Raw genomic sequence first — 22,535 nt, 5'->3', positions numbered from 1 at the left:
GGAGGAGATGGGGAGGATTCGGCGCAGGCCCCGGTGCTTCCCTTCTCCCCCGGTTCCCACGCGGCTGCCCCTTCGACGCTAGTTGCACCCTCCTCTTGTCACCTGGCCAGCGGCTGCGCCCGTTGAAGCGAGCACCCATTCGGCACAAACCCCGGCGCTGGCCTTGGCCTCCTCATGCGGTGCCACACTTGGGTGTCGAGCGGTTGCTTCGGGTGGCACCCCCGCTGGCCACCTATCCGCCTCTGCCACGATGGGTGAGGGCTCCGTCACTGGGAAGGACGCGAAGGGGAAGGCCAAGGCCCCGGCCTCGACCCTAGTCGTCGCGCGCGACGATTCCTACCTGGAGGCGGTCACACATAAGAGGATCCGCTTATTCGAGGATATCCAGGCAAGGCAGGCCCTCGAGCTGCTCAACATCGACGGAACGGCTATCAAGTAAGTGCTTCTCACGATCCGGCTGTGTGGTTATTGTCGAAGTAGAGTCATGCAGTTGAATCAGAAGTTGTGCTAAGGTTTAGCTTTGGACCACCCAAAATTCATCTTGCCGTATGAAACATGAACTGCCGATTGTTTGTAATATGTGCCGCACCAACTGTTTTTCAGTTGTTTGACCTTATATAACATTAAATTCTTGCTTTGAAACTTGTGCGGTGACTTTCTTCAGGGTAACTTTCCTGATGGCGTTGTCAAGGAAGAGAATAAGTGGATAACAACTCCAATGGATATTGCTAAAGAGATATCAAGTGGATTAGCGGGTAGTTGTTTGATAGCTCAAGTGGATGGAACACTGTGGGATATGGCAAGACCACCGGAAGGTGACTGTGAACTGAAGTTGTTCAAGTTTGATAGCAATGAAGGGTGTGACACCTTCTGACTCTCAAGTGCTCATATTCTTGGAGAAGTGAGTTGGGTGCTTCGTGTGTTGATGGCTCTGATCATGCTTTACCTGTTCATTTTATTAAGCATCAAATAGATTCTTTCAGTCTTTACCTGTTCATTTTCAATTCAATTATCATTAATTAAATATGCAAATTTTGTAGTCCCTTGAAAGAGTGTATGGCTACAAATTGTGTATTGGTAGCTTAACCCTCTTATAAATGATCAGACATGTTTTCTAATGTTTCCACTTAACCAGTCAAGGGTTTCTGCTATGATGCTTACTACAATGATCTGACATTGAACGAGGAGCGCTTTGGTCTCATTGAAAACCAAGCTCAAAAGGCTGTTGCGGTATGCTGTGAGTTGTAATTCATTTATTTTATGTTTATATTGGGTTTATTTTTGTTGTTGTGGGCACTGTCTACTTGCATAGCTTATTTCAATGCACATTCTGTTGATTATGAAGTTCAATATCGTGATTAGAAATTTTGGCATCACCAATGCTGTACTGATGTCATGCATTAATATATGGTATAACTAAAGTGCTCTAGCAACACACGTTGTGTTACTTGAATGGTTAAACCTTACTTGGCGTAGGAAAAGCAACCATTCAAACGCATTGAGGTCAACAGGGCAGAAGCTCTTGAAATATTCGCTGAAAATAAGTTCAAGGCAACCTTTCCTATTCCCATCTTTTTTCTTTCTTTCTTTTGTATCACCTTGTTGCTTATGTCAAATATATGAGAACTTTATTCGTCTTTTAATATTTTTGAACCATATGTTCAGGTTGAAATCATCAATAAGTTACCCGAGGACAAGACCATTACAGTACAGAGGAGTGGTCCTTTTGTTGACCTCTGCCGTGAGCCACACATCCTAAATACTTCATTCATCAAAGCTTTTTCCTGCTTGAAGGTAATTATTCTTTGGTTACGTGTTAATCTTTGGTTTCTCTTTTTAGTGGAACTGGCTATTTCATATTTGAACTTGCATGTAAACATTTAGGCTTCATCATCATATTGGAGAGGAAAAACAGACCCGAGAGCCTGCAGAGAGTATATGGAATTTCTTTCCCTTTGGGAAGTCTTGGGTTGTTTCATTTACATTGCTCATCTGAAACTTACATCATAGAATTCTAATGAGAACCAACAAAACTTAAATAAACATTGTGTGCTGAAAATTGATATGTTGTATGCATTTTTATTACCAATTTGATGATGAAATGAACATTCGGTAGTCGCTGTACTCTTCAAAGTTTAATTAAAAACCATAAAATTGTTATTAAAGGCTAAGATACTACATAGTAACAAGAACTACGCATTCGAATATGCTGATCAAGTGGCCTACTATTTATTCATTTTCTAACTGTATGTTCCCAAAGGGAAGTTGAGAATCGGGATAAAGCAAAAAATCAAAAGAACGTACAATATTTCTGTTTACAATTTTCAGCTTCAATGTTACTACTTGTATCTCATTTCCCGACCTATAATAATGCAAGTATTGTTTGAAGGTTCCTAGCATTGTATTTGGTGGCAAGATAGCATGAGCTTGATAATGAAAGCCAAAGATTCCTGTACAATGACATGGATTCCTATGTTTGAACACCCTCAAAGCCATTTCTTATCTTATACAACATAAATTTTGTATGGAAAAACAAGCAAAGGGTTATCTCAGTATGTCAGTGGCCCTATCTGTTTTGTGGAGAATTATGCAAATTGTTTAGATGTTGTGGTGCCTATTCAGTAAAGCTCAAGTAAATCTTCATCTTGCAATGTCTGTAAAAGTTGAACCAAAGATATGCTTGAAACACAATGCAAGAATAGATGCCTAATCACCTTTTCTTTAGCAGCTACAAGAATGATGAGCAATTATCCCTCCCATGCGACGGCCACCTAAAGTAACAAGCTTTTTCAATCCTAGAGGCCATGCCATTGCTTTACTTTTGCACTCCATAGAAAAGACTCCATTTGATTAAGTGTACATGCTACTAGCGTTCTATAAAAACCACTATATCCACTTTTCAAATGCTATTAAGGTAAGTGGCCTAATATTACTTACAAACTTCAGTGACAATACACTACTGTTGTCATTTCAGGTTTAAACTGCATATCTACTTTATTCGCTATCTCCTTGCTGATATTTTCAAACCTAAATGTAGAAACAACTCTAAATTTCTTTTTGTGACTCAAGAATACTATATGATCTTTTGTACATTACTGATGCTCTATAAGAATATGTGTGTAGCGTTGGTCATCTCCGTCAGTTACTCAGAAAGCGCGCCAATTGGCGTGCTAGTTTTCTAGTAATAACTCTAGTACACTATACTACACTCTTTTCATACAAAGCATCCAGCATGCAGCACCTCACCGTTTCGCTTTGCTGCCGACACCCTACCGCCCGCACTCCGCCGTTGCCCTATTGGTAGATGTCTTGCCACACAGCCGGGCCCTGACGCCATCATGTCTTGCCGCCAACACCACTTCACCATTTGCTTCGCCCCCGCTCTTCGTCATCGCCCGACTCGTCACCCACCCGCCTTGATGCCATGCGGAGCGTGGACCCTTTCGCCACCTCCCTATGAGATAGAAAAGGATCTTGGGAGGGAGAGAAAATGAGAGCTCGAGACGAAAGTGTACTAAAAAGAGAGCTCCCCTCAAGCATTTAATGGACCTCCCAAGAAGGTCAAAACTGTTGTCGGCCAAGCTCGCTGAGCTCTCTTATCCCGTTTTGGATAGGCTTTTTTTATTTTTTTTCCTAAAAAAGCCAAAAGCTATCTAAACAGTTGGCTTCTAGTTCTGGTTTTTGACTGGTTGAATAAGCGGTTGTGATTGAAATAAATTAAAAGCTGAGAAATTGATTCTAGCTGTCTTTTCTAGCTTTTGCATATACTAAGAAGCTAAAAATTTATTATAAAAACTAACAACTAAAATTCAATAAACACAGTTACTTTCTCAGCTAACCAGACCTTCAAAATCATAGCGTATCCAAACTGGCCAATAGTGCTGCGTGCTGCTGCTTTTTTTTCCGATAAGCATGCTGCTTTCCTGGATGAGGGGATTTTGGTGTGCTGTAATATTGAGGAATAGAAGGGAGGAGATAAGGATGATGAGTATTTTACAAAACAGTACCACGTGTGCGGCTATGATAAAAAACAACGGGACATGCTTGCACCGCGTGTGGGCCCCGTTTAGTTGTTCAGTAGTGGCATGAAAAATAGTCGTATATAGCACTTAATTGGTTTGAGCAAATAAAATTACCATTTACTTATGAAAATTTCTTGAGCTTTTCGATACTCTGTTTGCACATATATATAGGAAGCATGTTTGGTACTTCAGAGTATGTACTCCTATATACATATCTCATAACATAAGGAATATCTTATATAATAAATAGTATGTGTATGTAGTATGTGAATATATAAGATCATCTGAGTAGTATGTATTTTTTTTATTTGCACATATTTTTTTAAGTATAGTATATTTTATATATAAATATAAAGATATTATCAAAATCTATTAAAATTGATGGACTTCTTTTCAATTTTTTCATGTAATTCATATCGGAGTATCTTAAAATGAGTATATAAGTATACTCATAGTTATAAAGGAGTATGTCCAGTTTATTTATGTGGTATATCTTAGAATGAGTATATATATATATATATATATATATATATATGCGCTTTGAAACATTCTTCAATTTTATATTCCTGGGTTATAAACAAACCGTGAATGAGAACAGGAAAAGTATTAATGCTTTTACTAAGTGACTCCATTTCTCATCTATTTTATTAAAAATCATAGAAAAAAATGTCAATCATACAGGAAAATGGTGAATCAAACACTTGAAAAATAACATGACTCCTTTTCTATGAGAAATGTTAACAAAGAAAATATTGAAATTGCAAACAAATGTTGAATTGGTAAACCTCTTAAAAATGTTGAATCAGAAGTGTTGATTTAAATAAAAAATGTTGAGTCCAATTTTTTTTTAAAAGTTGAGTCAACATTTTTAGCCTCTTGAAAAATATTGAATTAACCAAAAAAATGTTGAGTCAGCACCTGACAAAAAATGTTGAGCCAACATTTCTTAAGAAGTTGAACAAAAAATATTGAGTCAACATTTTAAAAAAATGTCGAGTCAATATTGTTAAACATGTTGAACAAAATGTTTAAATGTTCCAAAAAAGAAAAGTTCTAGAGTTAATATAAAAATGCTGAATAAAAATGTATGCCAAATATTGAATGAAAACTGAATTAATATAAATTATGGAATCAAAACATACAAAAAATGTTGAATTATTACAAAAATATCGAAGAGAAACTTACAGAAACTGTTGAATTAATATAGAAATGTTGAATCAAAACTACAAAAAAATGTTGAATTAATATAAAACATTGAACCAAAAGTTAGAAAATGTTGAATTAAATTAAATGCTGAATCAAAACTTACAAAAAATGTTGAATCAAAACTTACAAGAAATGTTGAATTAGTATAAAAATGTTGAACCAAAACTTAAATAATATTGAATAATAATTAGAAAAAGGAATTAAGAAGAAGGAATCGCACTGGCATCCACTGGAGAGGAGCAATCCCGCCAAGCAGTGATCCCACTGTTGGAAACAAAGAATGGAAGAAAATAAAAAGATGAAAATAGAAAGAAAGAAAAAACAGGTCAGCCAAGCAATTAAGCCCAGTGGAGAGGAGACCCATCTAACTAAGGGTACGTTTGTTTTAGATTTGGATTTTGCAAGATTTTAAAATTTTAAATTATAAAAAACAGATAGTTATTTGGCATCCTGGATTCTAGGATAGGTTAGATATTTTCTTTGATTACGTAATGTTTGTAGTACTTTTAATTTTTCTGTGTATATTTATATCTATTTAATCTTTTCTTTTATTGTATGAGCATGATGCATAAGCAATTAGAAATCAGACTGCAACATGTTGAGGTTTCCAATCTTCTAATGGATTAACAGATGCAAAGTATAGCTCATATACACACAACAAGACAAACCTGACTGAAGTAACAATGAGGAAATGGTGTGGAGAAATATGATAGAGGTTCGAACATTTCTTGGTTATTAGTGTAGGATCTAGGATACCGATTAAAGGAGATGAATAAACGGTTTTAAAATTAATTGTTTAGCGATTAATAAAATTTATAGAAAATAACTAGGGATAACTAAAGCAATATTTAGTAACTTAGAGCTATATCAAGGTTTGCAATTCTAGGGTGATATATAATAATTTATATTTTAGGAAAATAAATTGTATAAGGTAAATTGTATGAATATAAGTAGCACAAGAGATGACACCTGAATTTCATCCTGTGGTATCGGTAATTTACCGATCACTATTAATCCACGTTAAGGTGAATTTAAGCTTCTAACCGCATCTATATCAAGTATGTTATTCTCACACTGAGAAAAGGCTTACACCGAACAATTTGATCTTAAACCAGAATAGAACAATGAACTACTCAATACCTCGATTTCACTATAGTAGTGCTTTACCGTTCCGGCAAGGCCAAGTACTATTGTGGCTACTTCACTAACTTTTTTAAAGAGCTCAACGATGCAACCACCTTCAAGCCGTCTGGAAGACGGCAATCTTCAAGAGTAACAAGTCGACGACATTTGCTTGAATGATCACTAGTGTCATAAAACTCAACCACTATAATACAACGCACTATATGCTCTCACACTCTCAAATATGCAACCACTAGGTTAAAAAAAGGAGAGGAGGAGGATAAGTGCTCAAGAGTTCAGAAATGAGATGCTTGCTTACTCCTTTAAACCAGCAAGAGTTCTATTTATAACCCACAACTCGAAAATCTCAGAACTGGCAACTTGTATTTCAGAACGTAAGGGAAAATGTTTGATTGGAATCAACTAAAATTTCTTTTAGAATCCCTGTCAACATAAGTCTCTGCATTTCATCCCCTCGATAATCCAAGCATGTGTTCTTCCTTCGGCCATTACTTTCTAGTGCAGCAGGTCTTCCACGACTACTTATAATCGGCCTCGCAATTTGCACCTAATTGCTTGTGCTTGTTTGCAAGTAGTGGGCCGCCAGATGATGCCTGTGGTTCTTCCATATCATTCCTCTCTAGTACACTAACTGTTTTGTGATCTTCTCTGTCCATTTGAAGTGCTCCGTCATACAAGTATCACCAGATTTCCACTGGAGTTGGATTCATGAGTTTGTGTTATAGCCCTTTGTTGTAACACCATGAATGGATTCCATTCTTCTCGTATGATTTGTGACTGCTGATGCTCACCGGAACCTTAGATATGTCTATAACACTAGTGGCCACTTGTGAATGCGTGTGAAAAGGTCTGATTGGCATCAACAAAAATTTCTTTGGAATCCCTTGTGGAACAGAAATTAAATGAGTTTGTGTTACCCTTGTGGAATATTGTGAACTTCAAAAGTAGGATCCAATTTCGTTGTGAATATTAGGAGATGTTTTTTTGTTTTTTACATTCTCTGTACATGCTTTTGAAATATGCTGCTATTTTGAAATTTGACTTTGATACAGGTAAGATCCAATTTTGACTCTATGCATAAGAAAGTTATCGCCCCGGAAAAAAAAATCAAAATGGAGGGTGTGCAAAATATTGTTTTAGATTACAAATATGAAGTTGATTTATCCTGTGTTCATGGCCGAAATAAAACTCACTGTGTTGTGTGTATAAACATTTGATTTGGTGAATTCGTAATTGCTAGCAAAAGAATTGCGCAAGAATTTAAAACAGATTGATTATCCCAGAATTTGCACAAAAAAAATCTCGCACTCTAATCAAAGCATACATTTTTAAACTTCCGCATTGTGGAATGTTTGACATTCTATAACTGCGACTACAGTAATCACAGTTACGAATGCAGGACACACTTACTAGTAGATATAAGATGATGAGTTGACAGGAGACCGTATGGCATATAAATCATGATATGCTGGCTGCATTCAAAATGCGACATTGTCCCGCAAAGGGACTTGTTTTTGAAAATACAGCATCGTACCGTTTCTACTACTGATTAGTTGTCGAATTTAAGGGGTAACTTTGAGATAGCCAGTACCAGCTGAAAATCCTCTATTCTTTATTTGAACAACTAGGTATGACACTGTAGCACGGCACATGATAAAAATAGTTGACACCAAATTGCACAACGTTGAAGCACGTCGTAAAGTTCACGTAACAGTTTGGGTGTAACACGAGTAATTAGCAACGATAATAATATTACATTGTTTTCAAAAGATCCATGTCACAAAGAACTTATTCTTCAGCATCGACCATAAAATCAAGCCAACTAACAGCAAGTTCCAGGTAGAACAGCTTGCAAGAAACGCAAGAACACTTCCAAGACATCTGTAAAAAGGAATCGTCACCATGGCACCAGATCTTTATTCATCAGAATCTGTGCGGACAGCTGCAACATGAACAACTAAGTTAATTTCAAAAGAAACAAACATAAACTTTTTATGTAATATAAACATAACCCCGGTGCATACTTCATGATAGGAAAAAAGGCCCTGATAAATTTTAAGGCATTTGCAGATCTGCTAAGCACTAGAACAGTGAAGATGACAAGCATTTATCCAATCATTATGGAACTTCCTATATCGACTACAAACATAAAGAACAAATTTTCATGGTATTACCTTACATCTTATGAAAGACAGAATCAGATTTTGTATAACAATTTTGTTCGTTTCTACATGGATGTGTCTTTTTCCTCAGCGTGTGTTTCTTCTATTTGTGTGTGTATGTACACATGTTCGGTGACTAAGATTCAGCTATCCTCCAGCTAAGTGTATTGTTGTCATATTACAAAGTGGAAATAGAATAAATAGCAACATGGTCAGGGGGATGAATCAACAAACATGATCAATTGCTATCCTCCAGCTAGATTTCTAACAAAAGACAGATATCTTAAGTACCATATTTTCGTATAAGTTATGCTCAGTATGTGTAAGTTCATTATTCGATGTAGGATCACAATAACTTCAAGGATATGCCTCCCACTTTCCAGCATAATGGTAAAACTACTAGAACTTGATCCTGCAATTTTTAGCAGTTACACGCTACGGTGGTTTCAATAAACTTTGATATGACCCTTAATCCTTATGACAATGCACAGCTATCTCGTATTCACAGCCAACTTGATTTCAGAGTGGGAAGGCTCTCCATTCTTCCTATCCACATATACAATTGATGATTCATCATGATTGTGTTTAGTTGGAGGGATATCCCTGGATGGAAGATTGTCATCTAGTTTTTGAAGGTGTTTGGTTGGAGGGCAAGCTGAATAGGATGACCATCTAAGGGGAATATTCTCCTAAGATACTAGATGAACTCATCCTATCAAATTGGCCGGATGAGATCATCCATGTTATGGACAAGGTTTATCCCAGCTAATGTGGCATATTCTGATAAGTTAGAGTAAATGCACCTTTCTTGTTAACACATTTTAAATGATATTATCTTCTAAACCGTTTATCGGATTTATGATCCAATTGTACCATTGTATTCATTGCAATTAAATCAACAAAACAAGATCTCACATGATTATATTTTGATGAAAACTAAATATATGACAAGCAGGTCCCACGAAATTTTTAGCTAATCCCATCAAAGTTCTATTTGTCCAACCATACAAAAAATTGGATCACCCTATCCATGCTACCAAACAAAAGATCACTCCATCCAATAAAACATAGATGGCTATATCCCATCTAACCTTGTCCTCCAACCAAACACACCGCATGTGATGTATTAATGTTTGACAAATAACCCATAGTTTGATGCTCCTTTACACCACTCTAAGATCACTACAATAGAAGGGATTCCTAGGTGGCTGCGTTTTACACAACGCTGGCATTTCTTGTTATATTTTCACCTTGCATCGTGCAATTCAAGCAGGACGACATCACACTACTAACAATTGGGACATTTGAAAATAATTCACGCAGTTCACCCCTTCCCCAAAACCACAAAAAATTATTCTTGATAGTTGACCTCAGTGGCATCCTTGAGCCAATTAATTATTTTCCCTCTGTACACCACATTTTCAACAAAAGACATCAATCAGCACCAAAGTCGTCACGGCGCTGCAGCGAGTCATGGCGAACCCAAGGAGACTGGATGGCTGGATGCCTAGGTGCCTGCCTAGGCGACAATTAGACGATGCCTGGTATTAGGCAAATTAGAAAATATAGCACATATCTGTCAAAGATACAAGGAAAATAAAGAGAACTGAACAACTACCACACTCAGCCCACTGTCCCTCTCAAGCCCAAAGCCCATGCACCCATCCCTCCCTTCCCGTGCCCTAATCCTACTAAAAACATGTAGCAGCCACTTCATTCCTTCCCCATTCCCTCTCTCTGCAGCAATGGATCACCAAGGGTGTGTTTGGTTCCCCGAACGAGGTTTCGTAGAGTTACATTGTATAAGCAGGCTGAGAGAAAGCAAGCTGAGCAGAGTCATATTTGTTGAAAAGAAAAGTATTTGGTTAGTTATATCTGTCTATGCAGTCTGAGCTGAGTTTTTATTTTGCTGACTGAATCTGAGGCCGCATGAGCAGATGTGCAGCTGATTTCCCTCCCTCTCTTCCTCTCCCTCTCTTTCACGGGGAAGCATAGAGAAGCAACGAGAAATGGGGGCAGCATCTGATCTGGAGCTCCAAGAGGGCGACTACGTAGGAGAATCGAGCAGGAGGGCAGCGCCAGTGAAATCGACCGGTGGCGACCCCAAAAATCGACCGCCAGCGGCTTGGATTTGCAGTTCATAACTCCTCCGACAGTCGCCCCTCCTTCTCTCTACCGATTCCAGGTGGTGGCGGGGTCTGGTCGCGCCCGGAGGTCACCTAACTCCGGCAAGTTAGGCGAAGGCCCTTGACGTCCTTCTGCGGCCGACTGGACGCCCAGGCGGCGACGCCATGACAACTATGATCCGCACAGCACATCGATTAATGACACCATCAATTACCCTTGCACCACCGTGAATACATGCGCACCACAACAAATCTCGATCAATAATCCACGATCCATTAGGTCAACCAAAGCCAAGATCCACACCATACCTTACGAACCCTAGGACCCCGTCACACACCACGAAGGAACCACGCAGATCGCATCGAATCGAACCAAGAACGCGGGAGATGAATGGATTGGGGGAGGAGGGGGCACTCACTGGGCTTCTCCTGCTTGCCGTCCGCCCACTTGGAGACGGAGAAGTGGACCTTCTCGCGGGATGCGGCCTCGGACTTGAAGGGCTCCTTGAGGCAGTTCCGCACCAGCGCGGCGCAGATGTTGGAGTAGCCAATATAGGTCATCCCCGCCGCGCGCCAGAAGGGCACCGCCGCCGTCGTTGCCGACATCGTCGCCTCTTGCGCCGCCGCCGCCGAGGGATGGAGATGAGGAAGGCAACGGGAGAGCTGCGGGGTAACGAGGTGCGTGTACTGCTACTGCCGCGGACCGACATCATATGGGCTGGACCCGCGTAGTTAGTTGGGCCGATCACATTTTGTTCACTATGCTCTTTCTCGATTTTTAATATTTTAAGATAAAAAATAGCAGATATATACGTCTGTTTTAAAAAAATTACAAATATAGACTTCTGTTGCATGTTGAAATGACGACATGCCACATTTTGTTGTTCTAACGGGCAACGGGTCGTGTCAGTATCATTCCAACGGTCGATGAGTCCTCGGTGGCATCCATACCAAATGCCACCAACATGTCATGAGCTGAGCTATAAAGCCAAGTGGCCGACCTCCCCACGGTGTATTGTGCTCATTTGGTCATTTCACCAGTGCAAAGAGAGAGAGAGAGAGGGGGGGGAGAGAGAGAGAGAGAGAGAGAGAGAGAGAGAGAGGAGGAGAGGGGAGGGAGAGGAGAGCGCCATCTTCTTCGGCTACCTCCTTCTTCTCTAGTTGTGGTCATACGTGTGGTTCACCATTGTTCGACCGGTACTAAACCACACTCCTTACGACACGGGGGTTGGACGCGTGAGGATATACCCACCATGGGTTCATTGTGGTGCCGATGACGAGGTAAGATCTCTGTAGATCTCACGGCTTCCCTATGTTGAATTTATTAATTTGTTTGTCTAACAAGCTTTCTCTACGCACCTGGCGTGGCCCAACGCTTAGATACACAGGGCGTACCTAGACTTCACAGCCTAGTTCGATGACCTCATGGTCGGCGACGTGAGGTGGATCCTATACACCTACGAGGACGTAGTTAGACGTGCCCCCTATGGATTGTTTTTGTTATGCACATGGGACATCGAGTACTGGCTAACGAGGAAGGCTGTAATCTTTGAAATCTTCGTCGAGGACTACGCGGCACATCGGGTGATGATGTGTCAATGTGGTCAATACCAGCAACCCCTACCCCCCTGTCCAGATCGTGCCTGCTCACGTGCACATATATATTTTATGATTAATTATTTTCAATCTTTAGTCACGCACCTTATCTCATGTATTTACTCATCTTACATGATGTTGTGGAAGGGTACGCTGTCTACTACACTATGGGTGCCAAGTATTCGGTCGTGGATAACGCACTGGACCAACATGATGGATGACGTGGTTGACGAGGACCGATCACACTCTGAAGATGCATTCAAAGAGTACCTACCCCAGTTTATACCTCGGACGCAGACCAAGGTGATGTTCACACCGTCCGAGGTGTCAACTCATGCTGCGCACATGCGGGACACTTACCCGGTGCACAAGGACCAAGCTCGGTTGTTGGTTGTATGTTTCTTCGACACAAACATTAGTGTTACCCTAAATTTAACTTACAAAGAACTTGTGTCAACCTACGTAACAGTTTTCCCAAAGGGACCTCATGTACTAGATTTTAGCGAAGACCAATATTAACGTCGAGCAGCTAGATAGTGGGATAAATGTCCTTGCCCTCGAGACACGTGGGCACATTCCACGGGATCTACAAGAAGGCGCACATGAAGATGTTCACTTGTAGGTGAACTCAGGACGTTGATTATCGACCCCCTTCTGCCTCGAACAGCTTAGACGTCTCTTGTTCGGCCCCCTTGCCCCTTTGCGATGTTGACAGTCACTACTCTGAGTCCACACCTCTTAGCGATGTTCACGGGTATGAGTCCCCCACCACTGTGTCCAACATACGCTGAATACTACGGAGGCAACTCCTTTAGGCCATCTTACACTTGGGTCGGTGAGCACTACATTGGAAGCTCCTCTAGATCGTCTTACCCTTGGGCCGATGAGCACTACGGCGACAGGTTCTCCAGGGCGTCTTACACCGATCCCAATGAGCACCATGGACCCAGCTCCTCTAGGCCTTCTTATAAATGTGCTGGAGAGCCAGGTACCTCTGTCAAGAATACATTACGTACTCCATTACTTTCAGATTCGCAATTGGTGCTAACATGTTTTGCTCCATAAACCACATGTAGAGATTGAGGGAATATGATGACATACTGGCGACGATGGAGTATCTGGAGTAGATCATCAGGTAGGGTACCACAGGCATCTTGACTAGCTTTGACACCTTCCTCGATTCGAGTCCTACGCAGGATGAGATTGGGCCCTCCCAGCTAGGAGGTGCACCTCCCGTAGGCACGCAACAGACCCAGGAGGACTACATGACACCAACTCCTAGATGCCAGCCTTCGCGGACAGTCGTCCCACCCAACCCACTCACGTACTTAGTGCAATCACGTGAGAGCTCAGGGCTGCAGGGTGTCGAGACCTTATGAGCATAGGGGGATCGTCCCGAAGTGGGGACTCATTTAGGAGTACTTTATGGATCGTGTTTCTTATATCATATACTATACACATGTTATTCTACTATGTTACTATCCTATATTCGGTTTATTTTTTTAGCTTCAGTCCTCTGTTAGCATCACGACATATGACTCCAAGCAACCGTTCTGTCAGCATTGCAATGTCAAATATCTCAAAAACAATCAATTCTAAAAAAAAATCAGAATTTTCTTTTTTAAAACCATTCCTAATTTTATTGAAAAACAATATATAGGTACCTGTCATCCGTTGGAAGGGCGATATATACCTATCGCCCATTGAACGAGTGACATGTACCTACTAATTTTTTCATCATATTCTTTTTCATATCTGCAAAATTGTCTTCCAATTCCTTCCTTAATTCTTTTACAATTTCTTCTTTTATGTCTTTTTTCCATTGTGGAGATATTTCTTCAAATTTTTCATTTACCTTCCAGTCAATATAAGATCCATATAAAGGATCAACCCCTTTCTTCATACATTCTTTATATGGAGGCCTTTTCGAAATATATTCTTCTTTTATATTCACCAAGGGTGAGGTCATAACTGGTTTCTTGGTTCATGCTTTCTTATGCTTTTGAATATGGGGCAATTGTTTTTTTCCACCCTACTGGATGGCGACCGCTAAAACACCACCCTACCAAATGTTCTCGCCCAAATACCACCTGGGCACGGCGCAACTTCTGTTTACCGTTGTGCACAGTAAGTTTCCCGTTGTGAACAGTAATCATGAGCTAAAAAATAAAAAAAATGTGTCAATTTTTTTACATGCTCTATAATTCATAAGTAACCCATTTTAACTGAATTCACTAAAAATCTTGTGTACAATTCAAACTAAAATTCTTCAATAGGTGCTACTTTTGCAACTTCTAGCAATTTTTAAGTCCTCACAAGGCATTACAAAGTAACTCACTTTTTCACCTTATAACCTAGGGTGGGAGATGATTTTATAAATTATTAAATCACATTAGAGGAATATTAGTGAATTTTTCTAGATTTTTTGGAATTTTTGTGAGGACTTAAAAATTACTAGAAGTTGCAAAAGTAGCACCTTTTGAAGAATTTTAGTTTAAATTGTACACAATATTTTTAGGTGAATCTAGTTAAAATGGGTTGTTTATGAATTATAGAGCACGTAAAAAAATCGGCATATTTTTTACGCCTCATGATTACTGTTTACAACAGAAAACTTACTGTGCACAATGGGAAACAGGGGTTGAACAGTGGCCCGGGTGGCATTTGGTCGAGAACATTTGGTAGGGTGGTGTTTTGGCGAACATTTGGTAGGGTGGTGTTTTGGCGATTGCCATCTAGTTGGTGGCAAAAAAGTGATTGCCCCTTTGAATATAGTCTTTGGCGACTGATTCGGTATAATAATTTATTTCCAATATTTTCGTGGCTTGAGTCAATATTTTGTCTATATTAGCATTTTTTTTTTCATGATATTCCACCTCCTAATTATTTCTTCAAATCATATATATAAGGGTTACCAGGTGTGTATATATGTGTATATATATATATGTATATATGTGTATATATGTATATATATATGTGTGTGTGCGCGCGCCATACACACACATGTATACATATGTATGCATATATATGTGTGTATATATACATGTATATATGTATGTATATGTATGTATGCATGCATGTATGTATATGTATGTATGTATATACATACGTACGTGTGTATATATATATATATATATATATATATAGGACACCTATTCTATACTCCTAAGAGTATGTACTCCCATATGCAATATACCACCTAAACAAACACTTTATACTCTTTTATCATTTTTAGTATACTCTAATACTAATTCTAAGATACTCCAATATGAGTTGTATGAAAAAAAATTCAATGTTAGCCTTTCATTTTTGCTATATACTCTTTTTTATACATAAAAGAAGTATATACGCAAATTATGATAAAAATTATGGAATTTCATAAAAAATTTCGTGGGATTTGTATTGTAGTATCTTATAATTACTAATGAAGTATATTTAAAGTGATAAAGAAGTATAACACACGTGCAAAAGTGGTATATGAGAGGTGGGAGTACATACACCCAGGAGTACATACTAGTTTTCCTATATATATATATATATATATATATATATATATATATATATATATATATATATATATATGAATAGATGTGTGTGTGCACATACGCGCCATATGTATGTATGCATATGTATGTCATATATATACATATATGTACACATACACATGTATATGTAAGTATACATACATATGTATATACATACGACTAGTGTATAAGTTAGCAAACAAGAAGGCACAAAAGGGTACAATTTCCAATATCTCAGGCTCCTGTCAATGCTAATGTACTGCTCTTCTACCTGTGGGCATACTATTTTCATTCTCATCATATAACAAACGAGTTGTTTTATGGTGCTCTTCTTACCTCCTATAAGAGGATAGAGGAGTATTATCTCATCCGTCCATGGATCAGGGGCATGTTTTTGCCATAGGAGGATCTACCCAGTTTAGCAAGTTACCAGCTATTTAGAGAAGAGAACGTTTAAGGAATTTAATTATCTCTTTCTGATATTAATATATTGAGCAACGCCGCAAATTCCACACATGTTAAATGACGAAATTATTCTCTTGATCAAAGTTAGATAAATGTACATGCCTCCATATGAATTTCGAAATTAAAAGGTCCGCAAAAAAGTACTTAAGAAACAAATCAAGCATGCTTTGTATATTGTCACAAACGATATGTAAATTCATTATATAATTTTATAACTGAAAATGAAAATTTGTAATCTAAATAGACCAAGTGTTATTCAGAGATCCTAACTTCTTTTCTTTTTGTGTGTGGATGGACGGGGGACACACATCCTAACTTCTAGTTTGCATCGGCAGTCTCAAAGCAACATTTTGAAGAAAAAGGAAATATCAAGAAATCAGTGGAACCAAATTTTGTACAAACAACAAACGCTAATTAACATCATTAAACGTTCCATATTTATCATTGTGCTTTAATTATAATATTAACTTCTTCCTTAATTTTATAATGTGAAAAGTGCATACTAACCATGTATAGTATTGATGAACTCTTACCTCCTAAAGAGGTATCAGTGAATATTAGCCATTGGATCAAGAAAAAATAACGGTTCCTATTCATTTGGGAGCATTGTAAAAAATTTCATAAAAAATAGGACTATTGTGCTTTCATTGACATGACTTGCTTGTGCAAGTATCAAAACGGATACCTGTTGGTTCAATAAAGGGGCACATGTTAATTGGAGTCGTTTTTTTCTTTTTTTTTGAAAGATCATGTTAATTGGAAAAGTGCATCTTTTCTTTTTGTGCCCCATTGTAAAAGTGGTATGAGGATACATTGCTTTATGCATTGGAGCTGATTGCATTCCCAACTCTGTTCATCAATACTATGCTTGGGTTAAGAGATTCTTGCCTAATGACCAGCATATACATGTGCTGGGTTTAGCTGCAGCTTGTTGGGCCGTTTGGAAGGACAAAAACAAAGCATGCTTTGAACATAAGTTGATTTCTGTCCCCAGTGACATATTCTTCCATGTCTGTGCTCTTCTGAAATACTGGGCAGATCGCTAGAACAAAGAGGACCTTTTATGCGGAGTGGAAGGCCTGATGCAAACCTTGTCTAAAGTAATGGCTCCCCCATCAAACCAGCAGGACCGACTCTTCTACCTGTGGGGTTCAGCTCATCTCGTCTGGGAATGAAGACCAGTAGCTAGAAGAGGACAGCAGGTTTCAAGATCAAGATTGAAGCAAACCGCAAACGGGCTCCGGTCTTGCTGGTCGGAAAAATGCCATCTTCTGCCTGACGAAAATGGATCTCTTTTTCCAAAAACTGAAGACTAGGTCTCGTTTTATTTCTCGCTAGCTAGTTCTATTGGTTATGTTTTCTAGACTATGTTGCTTCTGGTGATGGTTCTATTTTGGTTCTCGGGTGATTCTCCAGTCTGTACCTTTTGAAAAACTCTATCCTCTGTGTTCGTAGTTAGAGTGCTTGACATTTTTTGCATCACTCATCAGTGTTAGCATTGGACAAAAGGAAAATCTGCAGTCTCGAAGGAGTAGCAGAATTAGGTTTCCCCTGACTGCTGCATGTTTGATTTAGCCAGCCTTGTGTTTGCATATTGATACACATGGAAGCAACAGAACTAAAGATCCAAGAAGCCATTATTGGAGCAAAAACATGAAGACAAACTCATTCATCTATATAGAATTTATTGTCCAAGTCACATCATCCTGGCTGCCGGCCTATCTGCATGGCAAGCATGTCAGATGTCAGCAGGCGGCTTGCAGTAGCGCATACACTGGCACCCTTCGGTGATGCATTGACCCAAACCTTGGTACCACTTGAAGCAAACATCCTTGCACGTTTCGTTGTCGCACCGATCCGAGAAGATGAGCGTCGTGCACGTGAACGGTGGTGGCGGACCCTCCACCCTCACCACCGTCGCAGTGCAGGTGCACATCCCTGGAAGAAGGAATAGAGACCACAAGATTGTTGAACGCTATCTCAAAACAACACAGATAGATAGATAGAGATAGATAGATAGAGAGATAGATAGATAGATAGAGAGATAGAGATATATATATAGAGAGAGAGAGAGAGCTATCATAAGTCAATGCACTGAAGTTTCTCTTCCCATAGATACACGAGCTGTTGATAGAAAACCAAGCAACAAACACTTACGCATGAGACCACGCGCTTGTTTACATAGAGAGTAATTTAGATCTAAATTTCAATGACTTTGAACAAAATCCGTAAGAGTTGATCCTATTGTCCAAACAGAGAATTACCTGACGATAGTACCAAAAGGGCAACGCCGAGGAGCAGTGCTCCGCAATAGGCCTTCATGGCTAGAGGTTGGTGGGGTATCAAACAAAGATATGCAGTTGTTAGTTGTTTTATTGTTTTTATGTATCCGGGGGACGGTTTTTATAGTGTTGCTCTCAATGATTGTGTCTGATTTTGTATGGACAAGCAAGAACATTTAAATTACATTAACTGCTATCTAACTTTTGGAGAGATTTGATTTAGTGTGTATTGAGTGATTGTGAGCATTTAAGTTACATTAAGAGCTATCTAACTTTTGGAGAGATTTGATTTAGTGTATACTAGTAAGAGTGCATGCGAAATCCACATACGCCGAGCTATCTAGGATGGTTTTTACAGTGTTGTCAATAATTTTGTAAACATGTTGATTTTGCATGGACAAGGGAGAACAGTTAATTTACATTAGCTGCTATCTAACTTTTGAAGAGATTTGATTTAGTGTAGATTGAGTGATTGCGAGTATTTAAGCTACATTAAGTGCTATCTAACTTTTGAAGAGATTTGATTTAGTGTATACTAGTAAGTTTGCACATAGAATTCATGGGCCTACCTTTATAAATTCGATAATATTATAACGTGAGGTGAAAATTTTTACGAGAATGTTGCATGTGCCTAACTCTATAAATCCGTGTGCACACCATGATTTTTTACCAAAAAATTGCTCAAACTACTTCTACACTAAGTTTATATCTCATTTTCTTTTTTTCATTTTGGGCACACCCGCTAACCATAGGAAATCAACCCCTTGAAACAGCAGTCGCTAACAAAATAAAATAAATAATGTTGCAACAGATATCGCACATGCCAAAGAATGTTGATATTTTGGCTCCATGTGCTAAGCTCAATTGTATGTCATCGATTTGAAATAACGCTAAGTTCATGTGCTATTTTAAAAAATGAATACATTCAAATAGGAATGTTAACTACAACCACTATTGAAAATGGTAGTTCCAACTGAATCGCATCAAATATTTAATGATTTTGTAGCAATATATCTCCTCAGTGAATGGAGGAACCTTGTAAAACATGCTAGATAAAAGCAGTAAATACTCTTTCATTCCGCTCTTCGACTCCAATGAGCACATTTACAATAAATTCTTCAACTACAATACCTATTATTTTACCTAAGCCAGATGCTCCAAATCCTCTGTTTCACCCTCAACATTTATTGCCGTATCATCTTGTTTCAATTCCACAACAACCCAACCATCGCATAATGCGATATTCAACTATTTGTAAAAGTTTAGGAAGTGTAGGAATTACAACTTTGTTGTTCCATTTAAGATTAGCAGACATACTCCTTTTGATATAAATTTTGATACCAAGCAGAAATAAACCAATCACCTATAAAATCCAGCCTCTTTTGTAGAATAACAAGGCCATATGGAGTAGGCCACCATGCTCCCTGGGAAAAACAATGGAGAGCAAACCAACATAAAGAAAAATCAAACAGGCTATCAGCAAATCACATGAAAGAAATACCGCAATATGAAAAATTCAGAGAACAACACATTTCAAGATTGATTGTATGGTGTGTCTTAGCGTTTTAAGTCTAATGATACTCATTCCTCCAAATAAGTGAGCACCACTGTCCAAATGTCTTATATATTCACATAATATCTGGTTGATTCAACTTAGGATAATAAGACATGATTATCTGCAAATGCCTGTGTTGCAACTGTAGGTCATATAACTACTTCCCGGCCATATGGTTAAACCCAAATAAGTGAGGAATTGTGTATTGTACCCAGGATAAGTGGATGAAAGCAGCGGATGGGAACCATTTTCGATGTGTATTTCTGAATTTCAAGAAACCTATTTGAATAACATTACAATAGTATAAATGGCCAATTCCAAGGCACTGAACGCCCCTGCCACTATCATTTGCCAATTCTATGGACCTTACTTTCCAACTCTATCTTCTTCGGCTTCCCATGGCCTGATCCCAAAAAAAATAAAATAAAAGTGATAGCATGGTGTCAAGGTCATGAGCCATTCAGTCACCTCGTTGGACGTATTCATGTCCTGCTTTTCCAAATATTTAGAGCGGCAACCATGTTGTTCCAATTTTTCAATAGACTTTAGACTGCTGTGTGACGTAGTCTCTCCAACAATGTAATGATACCCCACATAAAGTGTTCATAAAAACAACGATCCAATCTAATGATGGAACTAGTGGTGAACCAAACTATATTTTTTTAGCACCTACCTTGTACCCTAAACAAAAAAAAAATTGCATTCCAGAATCACATAATTGAGTCAAATGAGCCATAGAGCAACAAAAAAGTAGGCTCAAGGTGTCAGACCTCACTGAGAACTATTATTTGTGCAAGTAAAAACCTCTTGGTTACTCTAGATAAGGACTATAGACAACATTTGCAGTATGTTGGCCTTGACAACTCAACCTCAAGTTCGATTAGAGCTGCTACAGCAACAAAGAATGCTCACAACTAAGAAGGTATGGGTGTGATTGGTTGCCTGTATGTACCGTATATGTAAGCTGAGGGGAAGCAGGTTGATTGAAGTCATATTTGTTGAAAAGAAAAGTGTTTGATTGGTTATATCTGTCTGAATAGGCTGAACTGAGTTTTTATTTAGTTGGCAAAATCTGAGACTACATGAGCAGATGCAAGAGTTGAGACTGTGATTGGTTGCTTGTATGAAGATGATTTTATGATACTGACAACTTAGCCCTCCTGCATGAGCGGATGCAAGAGCCTGCATCTGTCGGGCCAGGTTACAGGCGTACATTTGCATCCATCAGACCAAGCTGAAATAGTGCATACGGGCAACCAAACACGCTTCTGTCTAAGAGTATACGCATCCGCCGGATCAGATTGCTCTCATACGACCAACTGTCGGTGACACAGGAACCAGAGGTCCCCGAGTCCCGAGGCCAGATCAGCAGGTTACCACGGGGTGACCTCCCGAGGGGATCTTCTGCCCAAAGCGCGAAAAGGCTAAGTCCCAGGAGAGGGTGCTCGGGGCCATGAACAGTGGCTCCCGACTACCCAAGTTCCCCGATGACCCGAGAAGACCGAGTACCGGGAAGAGAGTGCTCGGGGCTGCGAGCAGTGGCCCCCGAGCACTCGAGTCTCTCGACGACCAGAAGAACCGAGTACTGGGAAGAGGGGTGCTCGGGGCCCCCGAGCACCCGAGTACCCCGAAGACCCAAAGGAAATCAATTCCGGGAGAGAGTGCTCGGGGTCACGAGCAGTGGCCCCCGAGCACTCGGTTCCCCGAAGACCCGATCAGTTAGTTTCCGGGAGAGAGTGCTCGGGATCACGAACAGTGACCCCCGGGCACTCGGTTCCCCGAGGGCCAAGAGAGGGCACATCCGGGAGAGAGTACTCGGGGCTGTGAACAGTGACCCCCGAGCACTCGGTTCCCCGACGGCCTAAGCAGTCCTTAGCTGGTGGCCCCCACAGAGGCTAGCGGTGAGGTGTCAATCAGTGACAGGCCCGATGCCGCATTTAAGAGGGCGCGTGGCCTGTCACTTCCAACTGCTCCTGCCACGCTCAGTGTCAGCCCCTGCCACGGCTTGGCAGAGAGGCGTGGGGACATTTAATGCACGGGTCCCATCCTGCGTCATCCGACGTGCCTCGGGATAACATCGCGAAGCCCGAGGCGCTCTGCCTGCCGCCCTGCTGTGGCAGGGGTACAAGACCGAACGGGCACACCGGGCCGCTCGGTGGCTGCCCGGTGGGCCCTCTTCGCGGCGCCCCTTGCAGAACGCCATCATGACGACCGAGACCGGGCGGGGGCGCATTTTCAACCCCACCGTCACTTCGCACAGCAGCCCATGACGGTTGCTTTTCCATTTATGGTGCCTTGGAACTCATGCCCTCCCTTTCGGGGCACGCTACCACCGGCGGGTATTTAAGAGGAGCCAGTGGACACAGAGAAAGGGGCCGGATCCAGACACATCCGAAATCCGGACGAAGATCGAAGATAGAAGAACACTCCCGTACAAGCACAGAAAGCTGAGAC

This window comes from Phragmites australis, chromosome 9 (assembly GCF_958298935.1).
Source record: "Phragmites australis chromosome 9, lpPhrAust1.1, whole genome shotgun sequence".
Classification (NCBI taxonomy): Eukaryota; Viridiplantae; Streptophyta; class Magnoliopsida; order Poales; family Poaceae; genus Phragmites; species Phragmites australis.
The sequence above is the reverse complement of the archived record's forward strand: the minus strand, read 5'-3'. Positions refer to the sequence as shown.